Here is a 23222-nt window from a genome sequence, read left to right as displayed (position 1 = left end):
GGTTTCAGAGCAGCTTAATTTAAATTTGCTATTTTTACCCAAACATTCGTTTGGGGAAAAAAAAGTGATTATCTCGGCGAGATATTAGCAATTTTTCGCCAAACATTGTTAAGCATTTTGAGCAATGTACAGTTGGGTTTCAGAGCGTCTTGCATGAAAATGTACTATTTCTTGTCAAACATTAAATTTTGAAAAAAGGGATTATCTCGGCTGGGTAAACATTTTTAATAATTTGCCATTTGGTTTCAGAGCAGCTTAATTTAAATTTGCTATTTTTACCCAAACATTCGTTTGGGGAAAAAAAAGTGGTTATCTCGGCGAGTCAAGCATTTTGAGTAATGTTCCGGTTGGGGTCAGAGCGTCTTCCATGTAAATGTACTATTTCTTGCCACTCATTCAGTTTGGAAAACAAGTCATTATCTCGGAGAGTTAGCATTTTCAATAATTGCCATTAACTTTCAGAGCAGCTTGCATTTAAATTAGCAATTTTTCGCCAAACATTCGTTTTGGAAAGAAATTGATTTCCTCGTTAAGCATTTTGAGCAATGTACAGTTGGTTTTCAGAGCGTCTTGCATGAAAATGTGCTATTTCTTGTCAAACATTAAATTTGGAAAAAAGTAATTATCTCGGCTGGGTAAACATTTTTAATAATTTGACATTTGGTTTCAGAGCAGCTTGCATCTCAATTTGCTATTGTTTGCTATAATTGCTATTTTTTCCCAAACATTCATTTTGCGGAAAAAAGTGATCTTCTGAGTGTGCTGTGCATTTTCAGGAATTGGCCGGTTTGTTTCAGAGCATCGATCTTCACAATTAACTATTTTTTGGCAATCATTGATTTAGGAAAAAAAGTGATTATCTCGGCGAGTTAACCATTATGAGAAATTTTCCGTTTGTTTTCAGAGCAGCTTGCATCTAAAGTTACTATTTTGTGCTAACAATTCGTTTTGGGAAAAAGTGATTATCTCGGCGAGTTATTTTGAGTAATTTTCCTTATGGGGTCAGCTTGCATCAAAATTAACAATTTAATGCCTAATATTCATTTTGGGGAAAAAGTGATTATCTCGGCGAATGAACCATTTTGAGTAATTTTCCATTTCGGTTCAGAGCAGTTTGCATCTAAAGTAGCTAGTTTGTGCCAAACATTCATTTTGGACAAAAGGTGATTTTCTCGGCGAGTTAACCATTATGAGAAATTTTCCGTTTGGTTTCAGAGCAGCTTGCATCTAAAGTTACTATTTTGTGCTAACAATTTGTTTTGGAAAAAAGTGAATATCTCGGCGAGATAAGCCTTTTCAAATATTGCCATTTGGTTTCAGAGCAGCTTAATTTAAATTAGCTATTTTTTGCCAAACAGTCGTTTTGGAAAGAAAGTGATTTCCTCGTTAAACATTTTGAGCAATGTACAGTTGGTTTTCAGAGCGTCTTGCATGAAAATGTACTACTTCTTGTCAGACATTAATTTTGGAAAACAAGTCATTATCTCGGAGAGTTAGCATTTTCAATAATTGCCATTAAGTTTCAGAGCAGCTTGCATTTAAATTAGCAATTTTTCGCCAAACATTCGATTTGGAAAGAAATTGATTTCCTCGTTAAGCATTTTGAGCAATGTACAGTTGGTTTTCAGAGCGTCTTGCATGAAAATGTACTACTTCTTGTCAGACATTAATTTGGGAAAAAAGTGATTATCTCGACTGGGTAACATTTTTTATAATTTGAGATTTGGTTTCAGAGCAGCTTGCATCTTAATTTGCTATTGTTTGCTATAATTGCTATTTTTTCCCAAACTTTCATTTTGCGAAAAAAAGTGGTATGCTGAGTGTGCTGTGCATTTTCAGGAATTGGCCGGTTTGTTTCAGAGCATCGATCTTCACAATTAACTATTTTTTGGCAATCATTGATTTAGGAAAAAAAAGTGATTATCTCGGCGAGTTAACCATTTTGAGAAATTTTCCGTTTGTTTTCAGAGCAGCTTGCATTTTGTGCTAACAATTCGTTTTGGAAAAAAGTGATTATCTCGGCAAGTTATTTTGAGTAATTTTCCTTATGGGGTCAGAGCAGCTTGCATCAAAATTAAAAATTTAATGCCTAATATTCATTTTGGGGAAAAAGTGATTATCTCGGCGAATGAACCATTTTGAGTAATTTTCCATTTCGGTTCAGAGCAGTTTGCATCTAAAGTAGCTAGTTTGTGCCAAACATTCATTTTGGAAGAAATGTACAGTTGGTTTTCAGAACGTCTTGCATGAAAATGTACTATTTCTTGTCAAACATTAATTTTGGAAAAAAGTGATTATCTCGGCTGGGTAAACATTTTTAATAATTTGGCATTTGGTTTCAGAGCAGCTTGCATCTCAATTTGCTATTGTTTGCTATAATTGCTATTTTTTCCCAAACATTCATTACGGAAAAAAGTGATCTTCGGAGTGTGCTGTGCATTTTCAGGAATTGGCCGGTTTGTTTCAGAGCATCGATCTTCACAATTAACTATTTTTTGGCAATCATTGATTTAGGAAAAAAAAATGATTATCTCGGCGAGTTAACCATTATGAGAAATTTTCCGTTTGTTTTCAGAGCAGCTTGCATCTAAAGTTACTATTTTGTGCTAACAATTCGTTTTGGGAAAAAGTGATTATCTCGGCGAGTTATTTTGAGTAATTTTCCTTATGGGGGTCAGCATCAAAATTAACAATTTAATGCCTAATATTCATTTTGGGGAAAAAGTGATTATCTCGGCGAATGAACCATTGTGAGTAATTTTCCATTTCGGTTCAGAGCAGTTTGCATCTAAAGTAGCTAGTTTGTGCCAAACATTCATTTTGGAAAAAAGGTGATTTTCTCGGCGAGTTAAGCATTTTGAGTAATTTAAAGGTTCATTTCAGAGCGGTTTGCATGAAAATGTACTATTTCTTGCCAAACATTCAGTTTGGAAAAAAATGATGATCTCGGCGAGTTAAGCAGTTTCAATAATTTGCCATTTGGTTTCAGAGCAGCTTAATTTAAATTTGCTATTTTTACCCAAACATTCGTTTGGGGAAAAAAAAGTGATTATCTCGGCGAGATATTAGCAATTTTTCGCCAAACATTGTTAAGCATTTTGAGCAATGTACAGTTGGGTTTCAGAGCGTCTTGCATGAAAATGTACTATTTCTTGTCAAACATTAAATTTTTGAAAAAAGGGATTATCTCGGCTGGGTAAACATTTTTAATAATTTGCCATTTGGTTTCAGAACAGCTTAATTTAAATTTGCTATTTTTACCCAAACATTCGTTTGGGGAAAAAAAAGTGATTATCTCGGCGAGTCAAGCATTTTGAGTAATGTTCCGGTTGGGGTCAGAGCGTCTTCCATGTAAATGTACTATTTCTTGCCACTCATTCAGTTTGGAAAACAAGTCATTATCTCGGAGAGTTAGCATTTTCAATAATTGCCATTAACTTTCAGAGCAGCTTGCATTTAAATTAGCAATTTTTCGCCAAACATTCGTTTTGGAAAGAAATTGATTTCCTCGTTAAGCATTTTGAGCAATGTACAGTTGGTTTTCAGAGCGTCTTGCATGAAAATGTACTATTTCTTGTCAAACATTAAATTTGGAAAAAAGTAATTATCTCGGCTGGGTAAACATTTTTAATAATTTGACATTTGGTTTCAGAGCAGCTTGCATCTCAATTTGCTATTGTTTGCTATAATTGCTATTTTTTCCCAAACATTCATTTTGCGGAAAAAAGTGATCTTCTGAGTGTGCTGTGCATTTTCAGGAATTGGCCGGTTTGTTTCAGAGCATCGATCTTCACAATTAACTATTTTTTGGCAATCATTGATTTAGGAAAAAAAGTGATTATCTCGGCGAGTTAACCATTATGAGAAATTTTCCGTTTGTTTTCAGAGCAGCTTGCATCTAAAGTTACTATTTTGTGCTAACAATTCGTTTTGGGAAAAAGTGATTATCTCGGCGAGTTATTTTGAGTAATTTTCCTTATGGGGTCAGCTTGCATCAAAATTAACAATTTAATGCCTAATATTCATTTTGGGGAAAAAGTGATTATCTCGGCGAATGAACCATTTTGAGTAATTTTCCATTTCGGTTCAGAGCAGTTTGCATCTAAAGTAGCTAGTTTGTGCCAAACATTCATTTTGGAAAAAAGGTGATTTTCTCGGCGAGTTAAGCATTTTGAGTAATTTACAGGTTGATTTCAGAGCGGTTTGCATGAAAATGTACTATTTCTTGCCAAACATTCAGTTTGGAAAAAAAGTGATGATCTCGGCGAGTTAAGCAGTTTCAATAATTTGCCATTTGGTTTCAGAGCAGCTTGCATTTAAATTAGCAATTTGTCGCCAAACATTCGTTTTGGAAAGAAATTGATTTCCTCGTTAAGCATTTTGAGCAATGTACAGTTGGTTTTCAGAGCGTCTTGCATGAAAATGTACTATTTCTTGTCAAACATTAAATTTGGAAAAAAGTAATTATCTCGGCTGGGTAAACATTTTTAATAATTTGACATTTGGTTTCAGAGCAGCTTGCGTCTCAATTTGCTATTGTTTGCTATAATTGCTATTTTTTCCCAAACATTCATTTTGCGGAAAAAAGTGATCTTCTGAGTGTGCTGTGCATTTTCAGGAATTGGCCGGTTTGTTTCAGAGCATCGATCTTCACAATTAACTATTTTTTGGCAATCATTGATTTAGGAAAAAAAGTGATTATCTCGGCGAGTTAACCATTATGAGAAATTTTCCGTTTGGTTTCAGAGCAGCTTGCATCTAAAGTTACTATTTTGTGCTAACAATTTGTTTTGGAAAAAAGTGAATATCTCGGCGAGTTATTTTGAGTAATTTTCCTTATGGGGTCAGCTTGCATCAAAATTAACAATTTAATGCCTAATATTCATTTTGGGGAAAAAGTGATTATCTCGGCGAATGAACAATGTTGAGTAATTTTCCATTTCGGTTCAGAGCAGTTTGCATTTAAAGTAGCTAGTTTGTGCCAAACATTCATTTTGGAAAAAAGTGATTTTCTCGGCGAATTAAGCATTTTGAGTAATTTACCGGTTGATTTCAGAGCGTCTTGCATGAAAATGTACTATTTCTTGCCTCACATTCATTTTGAAAAAAAAGTGATGATCTCGGCGAGTTAAGCATTTTCAATAATTTGCCATTTGGTTTCAGAGCAGCTTAATTTAAATTTCCTATTTTTTCGCAAACATTCGTTTTGGAAAGAAATTGATTATCTCGGCGAGTCAAGCATTTTGAGTAATTTTCCGGTTGGGGTCAGAACGTCTTCCATGTAAATGTACTATTTCTTGCCACTCATTCAGTTTCGAAAACAAGTCATTATCTCGGCGAGTTAAGCCTTTTCAAATATTGCCATTTGGTTTCAGAGCAGCTTAATTTAAATTAGCTATTTTTTGCCAAACAGTCGTTTTGGAAAGAAAGTGATTTCCTCGTTAAGCATTTTGAGAAATGTACAGTTGGTTTTCAGAGCGTCTTGCATGAAAATGTACTATTTCTTGTCAAACATTAATTTTGGAAAAAAGTGATTATCTCGGCTGGGAAAACATTTTTAATAATTTGACATTTGGTTTCAGAGCAGCTTGCATCTCAATTTGCTATTGTTTGCTATAATTGCTATGTTTTCCCAAACATTCATTTTGCGGAAAAAAGTGATCTTCTGAGTGTGCTGTGCATTTTCAGGAATTGGCCGGTTTGTTTCAGAGCATCGATCTTCACAATTAACTATTTTTTGGCAATCATTGATTTAGGAAAAAAAGTGATTATCTCGGCGAGATAACCATTATGAGAAATTTTCCGTTTGTTTTCAGAGCAGCTTGCATCTAAAGTTACTATTTTGTGCTAACAATTTGTTTTGGAAAAAAGTGAATATCTCGGCGAGTTACTTTGAGTAATTTTCCTTATGGGGTCAGCTTGCATCAAAATTAACAATTTAATGCCTAATATTCATTTTGGGGAAAAAGTGATTATCTCGGCGAATGAACAATGTTGAGTAATTTTCCATTTCGGTTCAGATCAGTTTGCATTTAAAGTAGCTAGTTTGTGCCAAACATTCATTTTGGAAAAAAAGTGATTTTCTCGGCGAGTTAAGCATTTTGAGTAATTTACCGGTTATTTCAGAGCGGCTTGCATGAAAATGTACCTTTTCTTGCCACACATTCATTTTGAAAAAAAGTGATGTTCTCGGCGAGTTAAGCATTTTCAATAATTTGCCATTTGGTTTCAGAGCAGCTTAATTTAAATTTCCTATTTTTTCCCAAACATTCGTTTTGGAAAGAAATTGATTATCTCGGCGAGTCAAGCATTTTGAGTAATTTTCCGGTTGGGGTCAGAGCGTCTTCCATGTAAATGTACTATTTCTTGCCACTCATTCAGTTTCGAAAACAAGTCATTATCTCGGCGAGTTAAGCCTTTTCAAATATTGCCATTTGGTTTCAGAGCAGCTTAATTTAAATTAGCTATTTTTTGCCAAACAGTCGTTTTGGAAAGAAAGTGATTTCCTCGTTAAGCATTTTGAGAAATGTACAGTTGGTTTTCAGAGCGTCTTGCATGAAAATGTACTATTTCTTGTCAAACATTAATTTTGGAAAAAAGTGATTATCTCGGCTGGGTAAACATTTTTAATAATTTGACATTTGGTTTCAGAGCAGCTTGCATCTCAATTTGCTATTGTTTGCTATAATTGCTATTTTTTCCCAAACAATCATTTTGCGAAAAAAGTGGTATGCTGAGTGTGCTGTGCATTTTCAGGAATTGGCCGGTTTGTTTCAGAGCATCGATCTTCACAATTAACTATTTTTTGGCAATCATTGATTTAGGAAAAAAAAGTGATTATCTCGGCGAGTTCACCATTTTGAGAAATTTTCCGTTTGTTTTCAGAGCAGCTTGCATTTTGTGCTAACAATTCGTTTTGGAAAAAAGTGATTATCTCGGCAAGTTATTTTGAGTAATTTTCCTTATGGGGGTCAGAGCAGCTTGCATCAAAATTAACAATTTAATGCCTAATATTCATTTTGGGGAAAAAGTGATTATCTCGGCGAATGAACCATTTTGAGTAATTTTCCATTTCGATTCAGAGCAGTTTGCATCTAAAGTAGCTAGTTTGTGCCAAACATTCATTTTGGAAGAAATGTACAGTTGGTTTTCAGAACGTCTTGCATGAAAATGTACTATTTCTTGTCAAACATTAATTTTGGAAAAAATTGATTATCTCGGCTGGGTAAACATTTTTAATAATTTGGCATTTGGTTTCAGAGCAGCTTGCATCTCAATTTGCTATAATTGCTATTTTTTCCCAAACATTCATTTTGCGGAAAAAAGTGATCTTCTGAGTGTGCTGTGCATTTTCAGGAATTGGCCGGTTTGTTTCCGAGCATCGATCTTCACAATTAACTATTTTTTGGCAATCATTGATTTAGGAAAAAAAGTGATTATCTCGGCGAGTTAACCATTATGAGAAATTTTCCGTTTGTTTTCAGAGCAGCTTGCATTTTGTGCTAACAATTCGTTTTGGAAAAAAGTGATTATCTCGGCAAGTTATTTTGAGTAATTTTCCTTATGGGGTCAGAGCAGCTTGCATCAAAATTAAAAATTTAATGCCTAATATTCATTTTGGGGAAAAAGTGATTATCTCGGCGAATGAACCATTTTGAGTAATTTTCCATTTCGGTTCAGAGCAGTTTGCATCTAAAGTAGCTAGTTTGTGCCAAACATTCATTTTGGAAGAAATGTACGGTTGGTTTTCAGAACGTCTTGCATGAAAATGTACTATTTCTTGTCAAACATTAATTTTGGAAAAAAGTGATTATCTCGGCTGGGTAAACATTTTTAATAATTTGGCATTTGGTTTCAGAGCAGCTTGCATCTCAATTTGCTATTGTTTGCTATAATTGCTATTTTTTCCCAAACATTCATTACGGAAAAAAGTGATCTTCGGAGTGTGCTGTGCATTTTCAGGAATTGGCCGGTTTGTTTCAGAGCATCGATCTTCACAATTAACTATTTTTTGGCAATCATTGATTTAGGAAAAAAAAATGATTATCTCGGCGAGTTAACCATTATGAGAAATTTTCCGTTTGTTTTCAGAGCAGCTTGCATCTAAAGTTACTATTTTGTGCTAACAATTCGTTTTGGGAAAAAGTGATTATCTCGGCGAGTTATTTTGAGTAATTTTCCTTATGGGGTCAGCATCAAAATTAACAATTTAATGCCTAATATTCATTTTGGGGAAAAAGTGATTATCTCGGCGAATGAACCATTTTGAGTAATTTTCCATTTCGGTTCAGAGCAGTTTGCATCTAAAGTAGCTAGTTTGTGCCAAACATTCATTTTGGAAAAAAGGTGATTTTCTCGGCGAGTTAAGCATTTTGAGTAATTTACAGGTTCATTTCAGAGCGGTTTGCATGAAAATGTACTATTTCTTGCCAAACATTCAGTTTGGAAAAAAAGTGATGATCTCGGCGAGTTAAGCAGTTTCAATAATTTGCCATTTGGTTTCAGAGCAGCTTAATTTAAATTTGCTATTTTTACCCAAACATTCGTTTGGGGAAAAAAAAGTGATTATCTCGGCGAGATATTAGCAATTTTTCGCCAAACATTGTTAAGCATTTTGAGCAATGTACAGTTGGGTTTCAGAGCGTCTTGCATGAAAATGTACTATTTCTTGTCAAACATTAAATTTTTGAAAAAAGGGATTATCTCGGCTGGGTAAACATTTTTAATAATTTGCCATTTGGTTTCAGAGCAGCTTAATTTAAATTTGCTATTTTTACCCAAACATTCGTTTGGGGAAAAAAAAGTGATTATCTCGGCGAGTCAAGCATTTTGAGTAATGTTCCGGTTGGGGTCAGAGCGTCTTCCATGTAAATGTACTATTTCTTGCCACTCATTCAGTTTGGAAAACAAGTCATTATCTCGGAGAGTTAGCATTTTCAATAATTGCCATTAACTTTCAGAGCAGCTTGCATTTAAATTAGCAATTTTTCGCCAAACATTCGTTTTGGAAAGAAATTGATTTCCTCGTTAAGCATTTTGAGCAATGTACAGTTGGTTTTCAGAGCGTCTTGCATGAAAATGTGCTATTTCTTGTCAAACATTAAATTTGGAAAAAAGTAATTATCTCGGCTGGGTAAACATTTTTAATAATTTGACATTTGGTTTCAGAGCAGCTTGCATCTCAATTTGCTATTGTTTGCTATAATTGCTATTTTTTCCCAAACATTCATTTTGCGGAAAAAAGTGATCTTCTGAGTGTGCTGTGCATTTTCAGGAATTGGCCGGTTTGTTTCAGAGCATCGATCTTCACAATTAACTATTTTTTGGCAATCATTGATTTAGGAAAAAAAGTGATTATCTCGGCGAGTTAACCATTATGAGAAATTTTCCGTTTGTTTTCAGAGCAGCTTGCATCTAAAGTTACTATTTTGTGCTAACAATTCGTTTTGGGAAAAAGTGATTATCTCGGCGAGTTATTTTGAGTAATTTTCCTTATGGGGTCAGCTTGCATCAAAATTAACAATTTAATGCCTAATATTCATTTTGGGGAAAAAGTGATTATCTCGGCGAATGAACCATTTTGAGTAATTTTCCATTTCGGTTCAGAGCAGTTTGCATCTAAAGTAGCTAGTTTGTGCCAAACATTCATTTTGGACAAAAGGTGATTTTCTCGGCGAGTTAACCATTATGAGAAATTTTCCGTTTGGTTTCAGAGCAGCTTGCATCTAAAGTTACTATTTTGTGCTAACAATTTGTTTTGGAAAAAAGTGAATATCTCGGCGAGATAAGCCTTTTCAAATATTGCCATTTGGTTTCAGAGCAGCTTAATTTAAATTAGCTATTTTTTGCCAAACAGTCGTTTTGGAAAGAAAGTGATTTCCTCGTTAAACATTTTGAGCAATGTACAGTTGGTTTTCAGAGCGTCTTGCATGAAAATGTACTACTTCTTGTCAGACATTAATTTTGGAAAACAAGTCATTATCTCGGAGAGTTAGCATTTTCAATAATTGCCATTAAGTTTCAGAGCAGCTTGCATTTAAATTAGCAATTTTTCGCCAAACATTCGATTTGGAAAGAAATTGATTTCCTCGTTAAGCATTTTGAGCAATGTACAGTTGGTTTTCAGAGCGTCTTGCATGAAAATGTACTACTTCTTGTCAGACATTAATTTGGGAAAAAAGTGATTATCTCGACTGGGTAACATTTTTAATAATTTGAGATTTGGTTTCAGAGCAGCTTGCATCTTAATTTGCTATTGTTTGCTATAATTGCTATTTTTTCCTAAACATTCATTTTGCGAAAAAAAGTGGTATGCTGAGTGTGCTGTGCATTTTCAGGAATTGGCCGGTTTGTTTCAGAGCATCGATCTTCACAATTAACTATTTTTTGGCAATCATTGATTTAGGAAAAAAAAGTGATTATCTCGGCGAGTTAACCATTTTGAGAAATTTTCCGTTTGTTTTCAGAGCAGCTTGCATTTTGTGCTAACAATTCGTTTTGGAAAAAAGTGATTATCTCGGCAAGTTATTTTGAGTAATTTTCCTTATGGGGTCAGAGCAGCTTGCATCAAAATTAAAAATTTAATGCCTAATATTCATTTTGGGGAAAAAGTGATTATCTCGGCGAATGAACCATTTTGAGTAATTTTCCATTTCGGTTCAGAGCAGTTTGCATCTAAAGTAGCTAGTTTGTGCCAAACATTCATTTTGGAAGAAATGTACAGTTGGTTTTCAGAACGTCTTGCATGAAAATGTACTATTTCTTGTCAAACATTAATTTTGGAAAAAAGTGATTATCTCGGCTGGGTAAACATTTTTAATAATTTGGCATTTGGTTTCAGAGCAGCTTGCATCTCAATTTGCTATTGTTTGCTATAATTGCTATTTTTTCCCAAACATTCATTACGGAAAAAAGTGATCTTCGGAGTGTGCTGTGCATTTTCAGGAATTGGCCGGTTTGTTTCAGAGCATCGATCTTCACAATTAACTATTTTTTGGCAATCATTGATTTAGGAAAAAAAAATGATTATCTCGGCGAGTTAACCATTATGAGAAATTTTCCGTTTGTTTTCAGAGCAGCTTGCATCTAAAGTTACTATTTTGTGCTAACAATTCGTTTTGGGAAAAAGTGATTATCTCGGCGAGTTATTTTGAGTAATTTTCCTTATGGGGGTCAGCATCAAAATTAACAATTTAATGCCTAATATTCATTTTTGGGAAAAAGTGATTATCTCGGCGAATGAACCATTTTGAGTAATTTTCCATTTCGGTTCAGAGCAGTTTGCATCTAAAGTAGCTAGTTTGTGCCAAACATTCATTTTGGAAAAAAGGTGATTTTCTCGGCGAGTTAAGCATTTTGAGTAATTTACAGGTTCATTTCAGAGCGGTTTGCATGAAAATGTACTATTTCTTGCCAAACATTCAGTTTGGAAAAAAAGTGATGATCTCGGCGAGTTAAGCAGTTTCAATAATTTGCCATTTGGTTTCAGAGCAGCTTAATTTAAATTTGCTATTTTTACCCAAACATTCGTTTGGGGAAAAAAAAGTGATTATCTCGGCGAGATATTAGCAATTTTTCGCCAAACATTGTTAAGCATTTTGAGCAATGTACAGTTGGGTTTCAGAGCGTCTTGCATGAAAATGTACTATTTCTTGTCAAACATTAAATTTTTGAAAAAAGTGATTATCTCGGCTGGGTAAACATTTTTAATAATTTGCCATTTGGTTTCAGAACAGCTTAATTTAAATTTGCTATTTTTACCCAAACATTCGTTTGGGGAAAAAAAAGTGATTATCTCGGCGAGTCAAGCATTTTGAGTAATGTTCCGGTTGGGGTCAGAGCGTCTTCCATGTAAATGTACTATTTCTTGCCACTCATTCAGTTTGGAAAACAAGTCATTATCTCGGAGAGTTAGCATTTTCAATAATTGCCATTAACTTTCAGAGCAGCTTGCATTTAAATTAGCAATTTTTCGCCAAACATTCGTTTTGGAAAGAAATTGATTTCCTCGTTAAGCATTTTGAGCAATGTACAGTTGGTTTTCAGAGCGTCTTGCATGAAAATGTACTATTTCTTGTCAAACATTAAATTTGGAAAAAAGTAATTATCTCGGCTGGGTAAACATTTTTAATAATTTGACATTTGGTTTCAGAGCAGCTTGCATCTCAATTTGCTATTGTTTGCTATAATTGCTATTTTTTCCCAAACATTCATTTTGCGGAAAAAAGTGATCTTCTGAGTGTGCTGTGCATTTTCAGGAATTGGCCAGTTTGTTTCAGAGCATCGATCTTCACAATTAACTATTTTTTGGCAATCATTGATTTAGGAAAAAAAGTGATTATCTCGGCGAGTTAACCATTATGAGAAATTTTCCGTTTGTTTTCAGAGCAGCTTGCATCTAAAGTTACTATTTTGTGCTAACAATTCGTTTTGGGAAAAAGTGATTATCTCGGCGAGTTATTTTGAGTAATTTTCCTTATGGGGTCAGCTTGCATCAAAATTAACAATTTAATGCCTAATATTCATTTTGGGGAAAAAGTGATTATCTCGGCGAATGAACCATTTTGAGTAATTTTCCATTTCGGTTCAGAGCAGTTTGCATCTAAAGTAGCTAGTTTGTGCCAAACATTCATTTTGGAAAAAAGGTGATTTTCTCGGCGAGTTAAGCATTTTGAGTAATTTACAGGTTGATTTCAGAGCGGTTTGCATGAAAATGTACTATTTCTTGCCAAACATTCAGTTTGGAAAAAAAGTGATGATCTCGGCGAGTTAAGCAGTTTCAATAATTTGCCATTTGGTTTCAGAGCAGCTTGCATTTAAATTAGCAATTTGTCGCCAAACATTCGTTTTGGAAAGAAATTGATTTCCTCGTTAAGCATTTTGAGCAATGTACAGTTGGTTTTCAGAGCGTCTTGCATGAAAATGTACTATTTCTTGTCAAACATTAAATTTGGAAAAAAGTAATTATCTCGGCTGGGTAAACATTTTTAATAATTTGACATTTGGTTTCAGAGCAGCTTGCGTCTCAATTTGCTATTGTTTGCTATAATTGCTATTTTTTCCCAAACATTCATTTTGCGGAAAAAAGTGATCTTCTGAGTGTGCTGTGCATTTTCAGGAATTGGCCGGTTTGTTTCAGAGCATCGATCTTCACAATTAACTATTTTTTGGCAATCATTGATTTAGGAAAAAAAGTGATTATCTCGGCGAGTTAACCATTATGAGAAATTTTCCGTTTGGTTTCAGAGCAGCTTGCATCTAAAGTTACTATTTTGTGCTAACAATTTGTTTTGGAAAAAAGTGAATATCTCGGCGAGTTATTTTGAGTAATTTTCCTTATGGGGTCAGCTTGCATCAAAATTAACAATTTAATGCCTAATATTCATTTTGGGGAAAAAGTGATTATCTCGGCGAATGAACAATGTTGAGTAATTTTCCATTTCGGTTCAGAGCAGTTTGCATTTAAAGTAGCTAGTTTGTGCCAAACATTCATTTTGGAAAAAAGTGATTTTCTCGGCGAGTTAAGCATTTTGAGTAATTTACCGGTTGATTTCAGAGCGTCTTGCATGAAAATGTCCTATTTCTTGCCTCACATTCATTTTGAAAAAAAAGTGATGATCTCGGCGAGTTAAGCATTTTCAATAATTTGCCATTTGGTTTCAGAGCAGCTTAATTTAAATTTCCTATTTTTTCGCAAACATTCGTTTTGGAAAGAAATTGATTATCTCGGCGAGTCAAGCATTTTGAGTAATTTTCCGGTTGGGGTCAGAGCGTCTTCCATGTAAATGTACTATTTCTTGCCACTCATTCAGTTTCGAAAACAAGTCATTATCTCGGCGAGTTAAGCCTTTTCAAATATTGCCATTTGGTTTCAGAGCAGCTTAATTTAAATTAGCTATTTTTTGCCAAACAGTCGTTTTGGAAAGAAAGTGATTTCCTCGTTAAGCATTTTGAGAAATGTACAGTTGGTTTTCAGAGCGTCTTGCATGAAAATGTACTATTTCTTGTCAAACATTAATTTTGGAAAAAAGTGATTATCTCGGCTGGGTAAACATTTTTAATAATTTGACATTTGGTTTCAGAGCAGCTTGCATCTCAATTTGCTATTGTTTGCTATAATTGCTAATTTTTCCCAAACATTCATTTTGCGGAAAAAAGTGATCTTCTGAGTGTGCTGTGCATTTTCAGGAATTGGCCGGTTTGTTTCAGAGCATCGATCTTCACAATTAACTATTTTTTGGCAATCATTGATTTAGGAAAAAAAGTGATTATCTCGGCGAGATAACCATTATGAGAAATTTTCCGTTTGTTTTCAGAGCAGCTTGCATCTAAAGTTACTATTTTGTGCTAACAATTTGTTTTGGAAAAAAGTGAATATCTCGGCGAGTTACTTTGAGTAATTTTCCTTATGGGGTCAGCTTGCATCAAAATTAACAATTTAATGCCTAATATTCATTTTGGGGAAAAAGTGATTATCTCGGCGAATGAACAATGTTGAGTAATTTTCCATTTCGGTTCAGATCAGTTTGCATTTAAAGTAGCTAGTTTGTGCCAAACATTCATTTTGGAAAAAAAGTGATTTTCTCGGCGAGTTAAGCATTTTGAGTAATTTACCGGTTATTTCAGAGCGGCTTGCATGAAAATGTACCTTTTCTTGCCACACATTCATTTTGAAAAAAAGTGATGTTCTCGGCGAGTTAAGCATTTTCAATAATTTGCCATTTGGTTTCAGAGCAGCTTAATTTAAATTTCCTATTTTTTCCCAAACATTCGTTTTGGAAAGAAATTGATTATCTCGGCGAGTCAAGCATTTTGAGTAATTTTCCGGTTGGGGTCAGAGCGTCTTCCATGTAAATGTACTATTTCTTGCCACTCATTCAGTTTCGAAAACAAGTCATTATCTCGGCGAGTTAAGCCTTTTCAAATATTGCCATTTGGTTTCAGAGCAGCTTAATTTAAATTAGCTATTTTTTGCCAAACACTCGTTTTGGAAAGAAAGTGATTTCCTCGTTAAGCATTTTGAGAAATGTACAGTTGGTTTTCAGAGCGTCTTGCATGAAAATGTACAATTTCTTGTCAAACATTAATTTTGGAAAAAAGTGATTATCTCGGCTGGGTAAACATTTTTAATAATTTGACATTTGGTTTCAGAGCAGCTTGCATCTCAATTTGCTATTGTTTGCTATAATTGCTATTTTTTCCCAAACAATCATTTTGCGGAAAAAAGTGATCTTCTGAGTGTGCTGTGCATTTTCAGGAATTGGCCGGTTTGTTTCAGAGCATCGATCTTCACAATTAACTATTTTTTGGCAATCATTGATTTAGGAAAAAAAGTGATTATCTCGGCGAGTTAACCATTTTGAGAAATTTTCCGTTTGTTTTCAGAGCAGCTTGCATCTAAAGTTACTATTTTGTGCTAACAATTCGTTTTGGGAAAAAGTGATTATCTCGGCGAGTTATTTTGAGTAATTTTCCTTATGGGGTCAGCTTGCATCAAAATTAACAATTTATGCCTAATATTCATTTTGGGAAAAAAGTTATTATCTCGGCGAATGAACCATTTTGAGTATTTTTCCATTTCGGTTCAGAGCAGTTTGCATCTAAAGTAGCTAGTTTGTGCCAAACATTCATTTTGGAAAAAAGTGATCTTCTCGGCGAGTTAAGCATTTTGAGTAATTTACCGGTTGATTTCAGAGCGGCTTGCATGAAAATGTACTATTTCTTGCCAAACATTCAGTTTGGAAAAAAAGTGATGATCTCGGCGAGTTAAGCAGTTTCAATAATTTGCCATTTGGTTTCAGAGCAGCTTAATTTAAATTTGCTATTTTTACCCAAACATTCGTTTGGGGAAAAAAAAGTGATTATCTCGGCGAGATATTAGCAATTTTTCGCCAAACATTGTTAAGCATTTTGAGCAATGTACAGTTCGGTTTCAGAGCGTCTTGCATGAAAATGTACTATTTCTTGTCAAACATTAAATTTTTGAAAAAAGTGATTATCTCGGCTGGGTAAACATTTTTAATAATTTGCCATTTGGTTTCAGAGCAGCTTAATTTAAATTTGCTCTTTTTACCCAAACATTCGTTTGGGGAAAAAAAAGTGATTATCTCGGCTAGTAAAGCATTTTGAGTAATGTTCCGGTTGGGGTCAGAGCGTCTTCCATGTAAATGTACTATTTCTTGCCACTCATTCAGTTTGGAAAACAAGTCATTATCTCGGAGAGTTAGCATTTTCAATAATTGCCATTAACTTTCAGAGCAGCTTGCATTTAAATTAGCAATTTTTCGCCAAACATTCGTTTTGGAAAGAAATTGATTTCCTCGTTAAGCATTTTGAGCAATGTACAGTTGGATTTCAGAGCGTCTTGCATGAAAATGTACTATTTCTTGTCAAACATTAAATTTGGGAAAAAGTAATTATCTCGGCTGGGTAAACATTTTTAATAATTTGACATTTGGTATCAGAGCAGCTTGCATCTCAATTTGCTATTGTTTGCTATAATTGCTATTTTTTCCCAAACATTCATTTTGCGGAAAAAAGTGATCTTCTGAGTGTGCTGTGCATTTTCAGGAATTGGCCGGTTTGTTTCAGAGCATCGATCTTCACAATTAACTATTTTTTGGCAATCATTGATTTAGGAAAAAAAGTGATTATCTCGGCGAGTTAACCATTATGAGAAATTTTCCGTTTGGTTTCAGAGCAGCTTGCATCTAAAGTTACTATTTTGTGCTAACAATTTGTTTTGGAAAAAAGTGATTATCTCGGCAAGTTATTTTGAGTAATTTTCCTTATGGGGTCAGAGCAGCTTGCATCAAAATTAAAAATTTAATGCCTAATATTCATTTTGGGGAAAAAGTGATTATCTCGGCGAATGAACCATTTTGAGTAATTTTCCATTTCGGTTCAGAGCAGTTTGCATCTAAAGTAGCTAGTTTGTGCCAAACATTCATTTTGGAAGAAATGTACAGTTGGTTTTCAGAACGTCTTGCATGAAAATGTACTATTTCTTGTCAAACATTAATTTTGGAAAAAAGTGAATATCTCGGCTGGGTAAACATTTTTAATAATTTGGCATTTGGTTTCAGAGCAGCTTGCATCTCAATTTGCTATTGTTTGCTATAATTGCTATTTTTTCCCAAACATTCATTACGGAAAAAAGTGATCTTCGGAATGTGCTGTGCATTTTCAGGAATTGGCCGGTTTGCTTCAGAGCATCGATCTTCACAATTAACTATTTTTTGGCAATCATTGATTAAGAGAAAAAAAATGATTATCTCGGCGAGTTAACCATTATGAGAAATTTTCCGTTTGTTTTCAGAGCAGCTTGCATCTAAAGTTACTATTTTGTGCTAACAATTCGTTTATTAAAAAAGTGATTATCTCGGCGAGTTATTTTGAGTAATTTCCCTTATGGGGTCAGCTTGCATCAAAATTAACAATTTAATGCCTAATATTCATTTTGGGGAAAAAGTTATTATCTCGGCGAATGAACCATTTTGAGTATTTTTCCATTTCGGTTCAGAGCAGTTTGCATCTAAAGTAGCTAGTTTGTGCCAAACATTCATTTTGGAAAAAAAGTGATCTTCTCGGCGAGTTAAGCATTTTGAGTAATTTACCGGTTGATTTCAGAGCGGCTTGCATGAAAATGTACTATTTCTTGCCACACATTCAGTTTGGAAAAAAAGTGATGATCTTGGCGAGTTAAACAGTTTCAATAATTTGCCATTTGGTTTCAGAGCAGCTTAATTTAAATTTGCTATTTTTACCCAAACATTCGTTTGGGGAAAAAAAAGTGATTATCTCGGCGAGTCAAGCGTTTTGAGTAATGTTCCGGTTGGGGTCAGAGCGTCTTCCATGTAAATGTACAATTTCTTGCCACTCATTCATTTTGGAAAACAAGTCATTATCTCGGAGAGTTAGCATTTTCAATAATTGCCATTAAGTTTCAGAGCAGCTTGCATTTAAATTAGCAATTTTTCGCCAAACATTCGTTTTGGAAATAAATTGATTTCGTCGTTAAGCATTTTGAGCAATGTACAGTTGGTTTTCAGAGCGTCTTGCATGAAAATGTACTACTTCTTGTCAGACATTAATTTTGGAAAAAAGTGATTATCTCGACTGGGTAAACATTTTTTATAATTTGACATTTGGTTTCAGAGCAGCTTGCATCTTAATTTGCTATTGTTTGCTATAATTGCTATTTTTTCCCAAACAATCATTTTGCGAAAAAAAGTGGTATGCTGAGTGTGCTGTGCATTTTCAGGAATTGGCCGGTTTGTTTCAGAGCATCGATCTTCACAATTAACTATTTTTTGGCAATCATTGATTTAGGAAAAAAAAGTGATTATCTCGGCGAGTTAACCATTTTGAGAAATTTTCCGTTTGTTTTCAGAGCAGCTTGCATTTTGTGCTAACAATTCGTTTTGGAAAAAAGTGATTATCTCGGCAAGTTATTTTGAGTAATTTTCCTTAAGGGGTCAGAGCAGCTTGCATCAAAATTAACAATTTAATGCCTAATATTCATTTTGGGGAAAAAGTGATTATCTCGGCGAATGAACCATTTTGAGTAATTTTCCATTTCGGTTCAGAGCAGTTTGCATCTAAAGTAGCTAGTTTGTGCCAAACATTCATTTTGGAAGAAATGTACAGTTGGTTTTCAGAACGTCTTGCATGAAAATGTACTATTTCTTGTCAAACATTAAATTTGGAAAAAAGTAATTATCTCGGCTGGGTAAACATTTTTAATAATTTGACATTTGGTTTCAGAGCAGCTTGCATCTCAATTTGCTATTGTTTGCTATAATTGCTATTTTTTCCCAAACATTCATTTTGCGGAAAAAAGTGATCTTCTGAGTGTGCTGTGCATTTTCAGGAATTGGCCGGTTTGTTTCAGAGCATCGATCTTCACAATTAACTATTTTTTGGCAATCATTGATTTAGGAAAAAAAGTGATTATCTCGGCGAGTTAACCATTATGAGAAATTTTCCGTTTGTTTTCAGAGCAGCTTGCATCTAAAGTTACTATTTTGTGCTAACAATTCGTTTTGGGAAAAAGTGATTATCTCGGCGAGTTATTTTGAGTAATTTTCCTTATGGGGTCAGCTTGCATCAAAATTAACAATTTAATGCCTAATATTCATTTTGGGGAAAAAGTGATTATCTCGGCGAATGAACCATTTTGAGTAATTTTCCATTTCGGTTCAGAGCAGTTTGCATCTAAAGTAGCTAGTTTGTGCCAAACATTCATTTTGGACAAAAGGTGATTTTCTCGGCGAGTTAAGCATTTTGAGTAATTTACAGGTTGATTTCAGAGCGGTTTGCATGAAAATGTACTATTTCTTGCCAAACATTCAGTTTGGAAAAAAAGTGATGATCTCGGCGAGTTAAGCAGTTTCAATAATTTGCCATTTGGTGTCAGAGCAGCTTGCATTTAAATTAGCAATTTTTCGCCAAACATTCGTTTTGGAAAGAAATTGATTTCCTCGTTAAGCATTTTGAGCAATGTACAGTTGGTTTTCAGAGCGTCTTGCATGAAAATGTACTATTTCTTGTCAAAATTAAATTTGGAAAAAAGTAATTATCTCGGCTGGGTAAACATTTTTAATAATTTGACATTTGGTTTCAGAGCAGCTTGCGTCTCAATTTGCTATTGTTTGCTATAATTGCTATTTTTTCCCAAACATTCATTTTGCGGAAAAAAGTGATCTTCTGAGTGTGCTGTGCATTTTCAGGAATTGGCCGGTTTGTTTCAGAGCATCGATCTTCACAATTAACTATTTTTTGGCAATCATTGATTTAGGAAAAAAAGTGATTATCTCGGCGAGTTAACCATTATGAGAAATTGTCCGTTTGGTTTCAGAGCAGCTTGCATCTAAAGTTACTATTTTGTGCTAACAATTCGTTTTGGAAAAAAGTGATTATCTCGGCGAGTTATTTTGAGTAATTTTCCTTATGGGGTCAGCTTGCATCAAAATTAACAATTTAATGCCTAATATTCATTTTGGGGAAAAAGTGATTATCTCGGCGAATGAACAATGTTGAGTAATTTTCCATTTCGGTTCAGAGCAGTTTGCATTTAAAGTAGCTAGTTTGTGCCAAACATTCATTTTGGAAAAAGTGATTTTCTCGGCGAGTTAAGCATTTTGAGTAATTTACCGGTTGATTTCAGAGCGTCTTGCATGAAAATGTACTATTTCTTGCCACACATTCATTTTGAAAAAAAAGTGATGATCTCGGCGAGTTAAGCATTTTCAATAATTTGCCATTTGGTTTCAGAGCAGCTTAATTTAAATTTCCTATTTTTTCCCAAACATTCGTTTTGGAAAGAAATTGATTATCTCGGCGAGTCAAGCATTTTGAGTAATTTTCCGGTTGGGGTCAGAGCGTCTTCCATGTAAATGTACTATTTCTTGCCACTCATTCAGTTTCGAAAACAAGTCATTATCTCGGCGAGTTTCCCAAACATTCGTTTTGGAAAGAAAGTGATTTCCTCGTTAAGCATTTTGAGAAATGTACAGTTGGTTTTCAGAGCGTCTTGCATGAAAATGTACTATTTCTTGTCAAACATTAATTTTGGAAAAAAGTGATTATCTCGGCTGGGTAAACATTTTTAATAATTTGACATTTGGTTTCAGAGCAGCTTGCATCTCAATTTGCTATTGTTTGCTATAATTGCTATTTTTTCCCAAACATTCATTTTGCGGAAAAAAAGTGATCTTCTGAGTGTGCTGTGCATTTTCAGGAATTGGCCGGTTTGTTTCAGAGCATCGATCTTCACAATTAACTATTTTTTGGCAATCATTGATTTAGGAAAAAAAGTGATTATCTCGGCGAGTTAACCATTTTGAGAAATTTTCCGTTTGTTTTCAGAGCAGCTTGCATCTAAAGTTACTATTTTGTGCTAACAATTCGTTTTGGAAAAAAGTGATTATCTCGGCGAGTTATTTTGAGTAATTTTCCTTATGGGGTCAGCTTGCATCAAAATTAACAATTTAATGCCTAATATTCATTTTGGGGAAAAAGTTATTATCTCGGCGAATGAACCATTTTGAGTATTTTTCCATTTCGGTTCAGAGCAGTTTGCATCTAAAGTAGCTAGTTTGTGCCAAACATTCATTTTGGAAAAAAAGTGATCTTCTCGGCGAGTTAAGCATTTTGAGTAATTTACCGGTTGATTTCAGAGCGGCTTGCATGAAAATGTACTATTTCTTGCCACACATTCAGTTTGGAAAAAAAGTGATGATCGTGGCGAGTTAAGCAGTTTCAATAATTTGCCATTTGGTTTCAGAGCAGCTTAATTTAAATTTGCTATTTTTACCCAAACATTCGTTTGGGGAAAATAAAGTGATTATCTCGGCGAGCCAAGCGTTTTGAGTAATGTTCCGGTTGGGGTCAGAGCGTCTTCCATGTAAATGTACAATTTCTTGCCACTCATTCATTTTGGAAAACAAGTCATTATCTCGGAGAGTTAGCATTTTCAATAATTGCCATTAAGTTTCAGAGCAGCTTGCATTTAAATTAGCAATTTTTCGCCAAACATTCGTTTTGGAAATAAATTGATTTCGTCGTTAAGCATTTTGAGCAATGTACAGTTGGTTTTCAGAGCGTCTTGCATGAAAATGTACTACTTCTTGTCAGACATTAATTTTGGAAAAAAGTGATTATCTCGACTGGGTAAACATTTTTTATAATTTGACATTTGGTTTCAGAGCAGCTTGCATCTTAATTTCCTATTGTTTGCTATAATTGCTATTTTTTCCCAAACAATCATTTTGCGAAAAAAAGTGGTATGCTGAGTGTGCTGTGCATTTTCAGGAATTGGCCGGTTTGTTTCAGAGCATCGATCTTCACAATTAACTATTTTTTGGCAATCATTGATTTAGGAAAAAAAAGTGATTATCTCGGCGAGTTAACCATTTTGAGAAATTTTCCGTTTGTTTTCAGAGCAGCTTGCATTTTGTGCTAACAATTCGTTTTGGAAAAAAGTGATTATCTCGGCAAGTTATTTTGAGTAATTTTCCTTATGGGGGTCAGAGCAGCTTGCATCAAAATTAACAATTTAATGCCTAATATTCATTTTGGGGAAAAAGTCATTATCTCGGCGAATGAACCATTTTGAGTAATTTTCCATTTCGGTTCAGAGCAGTTTGCATCTAAAGTAGCTAGTTTGTGCCAAACATTCATTTTGGAAGAAATGTACAGTTGGTTTTCAGAACGTCTTGCATGAAAATGTACTATTTCTTGTCAGACATTAATTTTGGAAAAAATTGATTATCTCGGCTGGGTAAACATTTTTAATAATTTGGCATTTGGTTTCAGAGCAGCTTGCATCTCAATTTGCTATAATTGCTATTTTTTCCCAAACATTCATTTTGCGGAAAAAAGTGATCTTCGGAGTGTGCTGTGCATTTTCAGGAATTGGCCGGTTTGTTTCAGAGCATCGATCTTCACAATTAACTATTTTTTGGCAATCATTGATTTAGGAAATAAAAATGATTATCTCGGCGAGTTAACCATTATGAGAAATTTTCCGTTTGTTTTCAGAGCAGCTTGCATCTAAAGTTACTATTTTGTGCTAACAATTCGTTTTGGGAAAAAGTGATTATCTCGGCGAGTTATTTTGAGTAATTTTCCTTATGGGGTCAGCATCAAAATTAACAATTTAATGCCTAATATTCATTTTGGGGAAAAAGTGATTATCTCGGCGAATGAACCATTTTGAGTAATTTTCCATTTCGGTTCAGAGCAGTTTGCATCTAAAGTAGCTAGTTTGTGCCAAACATTCATTTTGGAAAAAAGGTGATTTTCTCGGCGAGTTAAGCATTTTGAGTAATTTACAGGTTCATTTCAGAGCGGTTTGCATGAAAATGTACTATTTCTTGCCAAACATTCAGTTTGGAAAAAAAGTGATGATCTCGGCGAGTTAAGCAGTTTCAATAATTTGCCATTTGGTTTCAGAGCAGCTTAATTTAAATTTGCTATTTTAAGTTACTATTTTGTGCTAACAATTCGTTTTGGGAAAAAGTGATTATCTCGGCGAGTTATTTTGAGTAATTTTCCTTATGGGGTCAGCATCAAAATTAACAATTTAATGCCTAATATTCATTTTGGGGAAAAAGTGATTATCTCGGCGAATGAACCATTTTGAGTAATTTTCCATTTCGGTTCAGAGCAGTTTGCATCTAAAGTAGCTAGTTTGTGCCAAACATTCATTTTGGAAAAAA

This window comes from Scyliorhinus torazame, chromosome 25 (assembly GCF_047496885.1).
Source record: "Scyliorhinus torazame isolate Kashiwa2021f chromosome 25, sScyTor2.1, whole genome shotgun sequence".
In the NCBI taxonomy this organism is placed as follows: Eukaryota; Metazoa; Chordata; class Chondrichthyes; order Carcharhiniformes; family Scyliorhinidae; genus Scyliorhinus; species Scyliorhinus torazame.
This window is presented reverse-complemented; position numbering follows the sequence as displayed.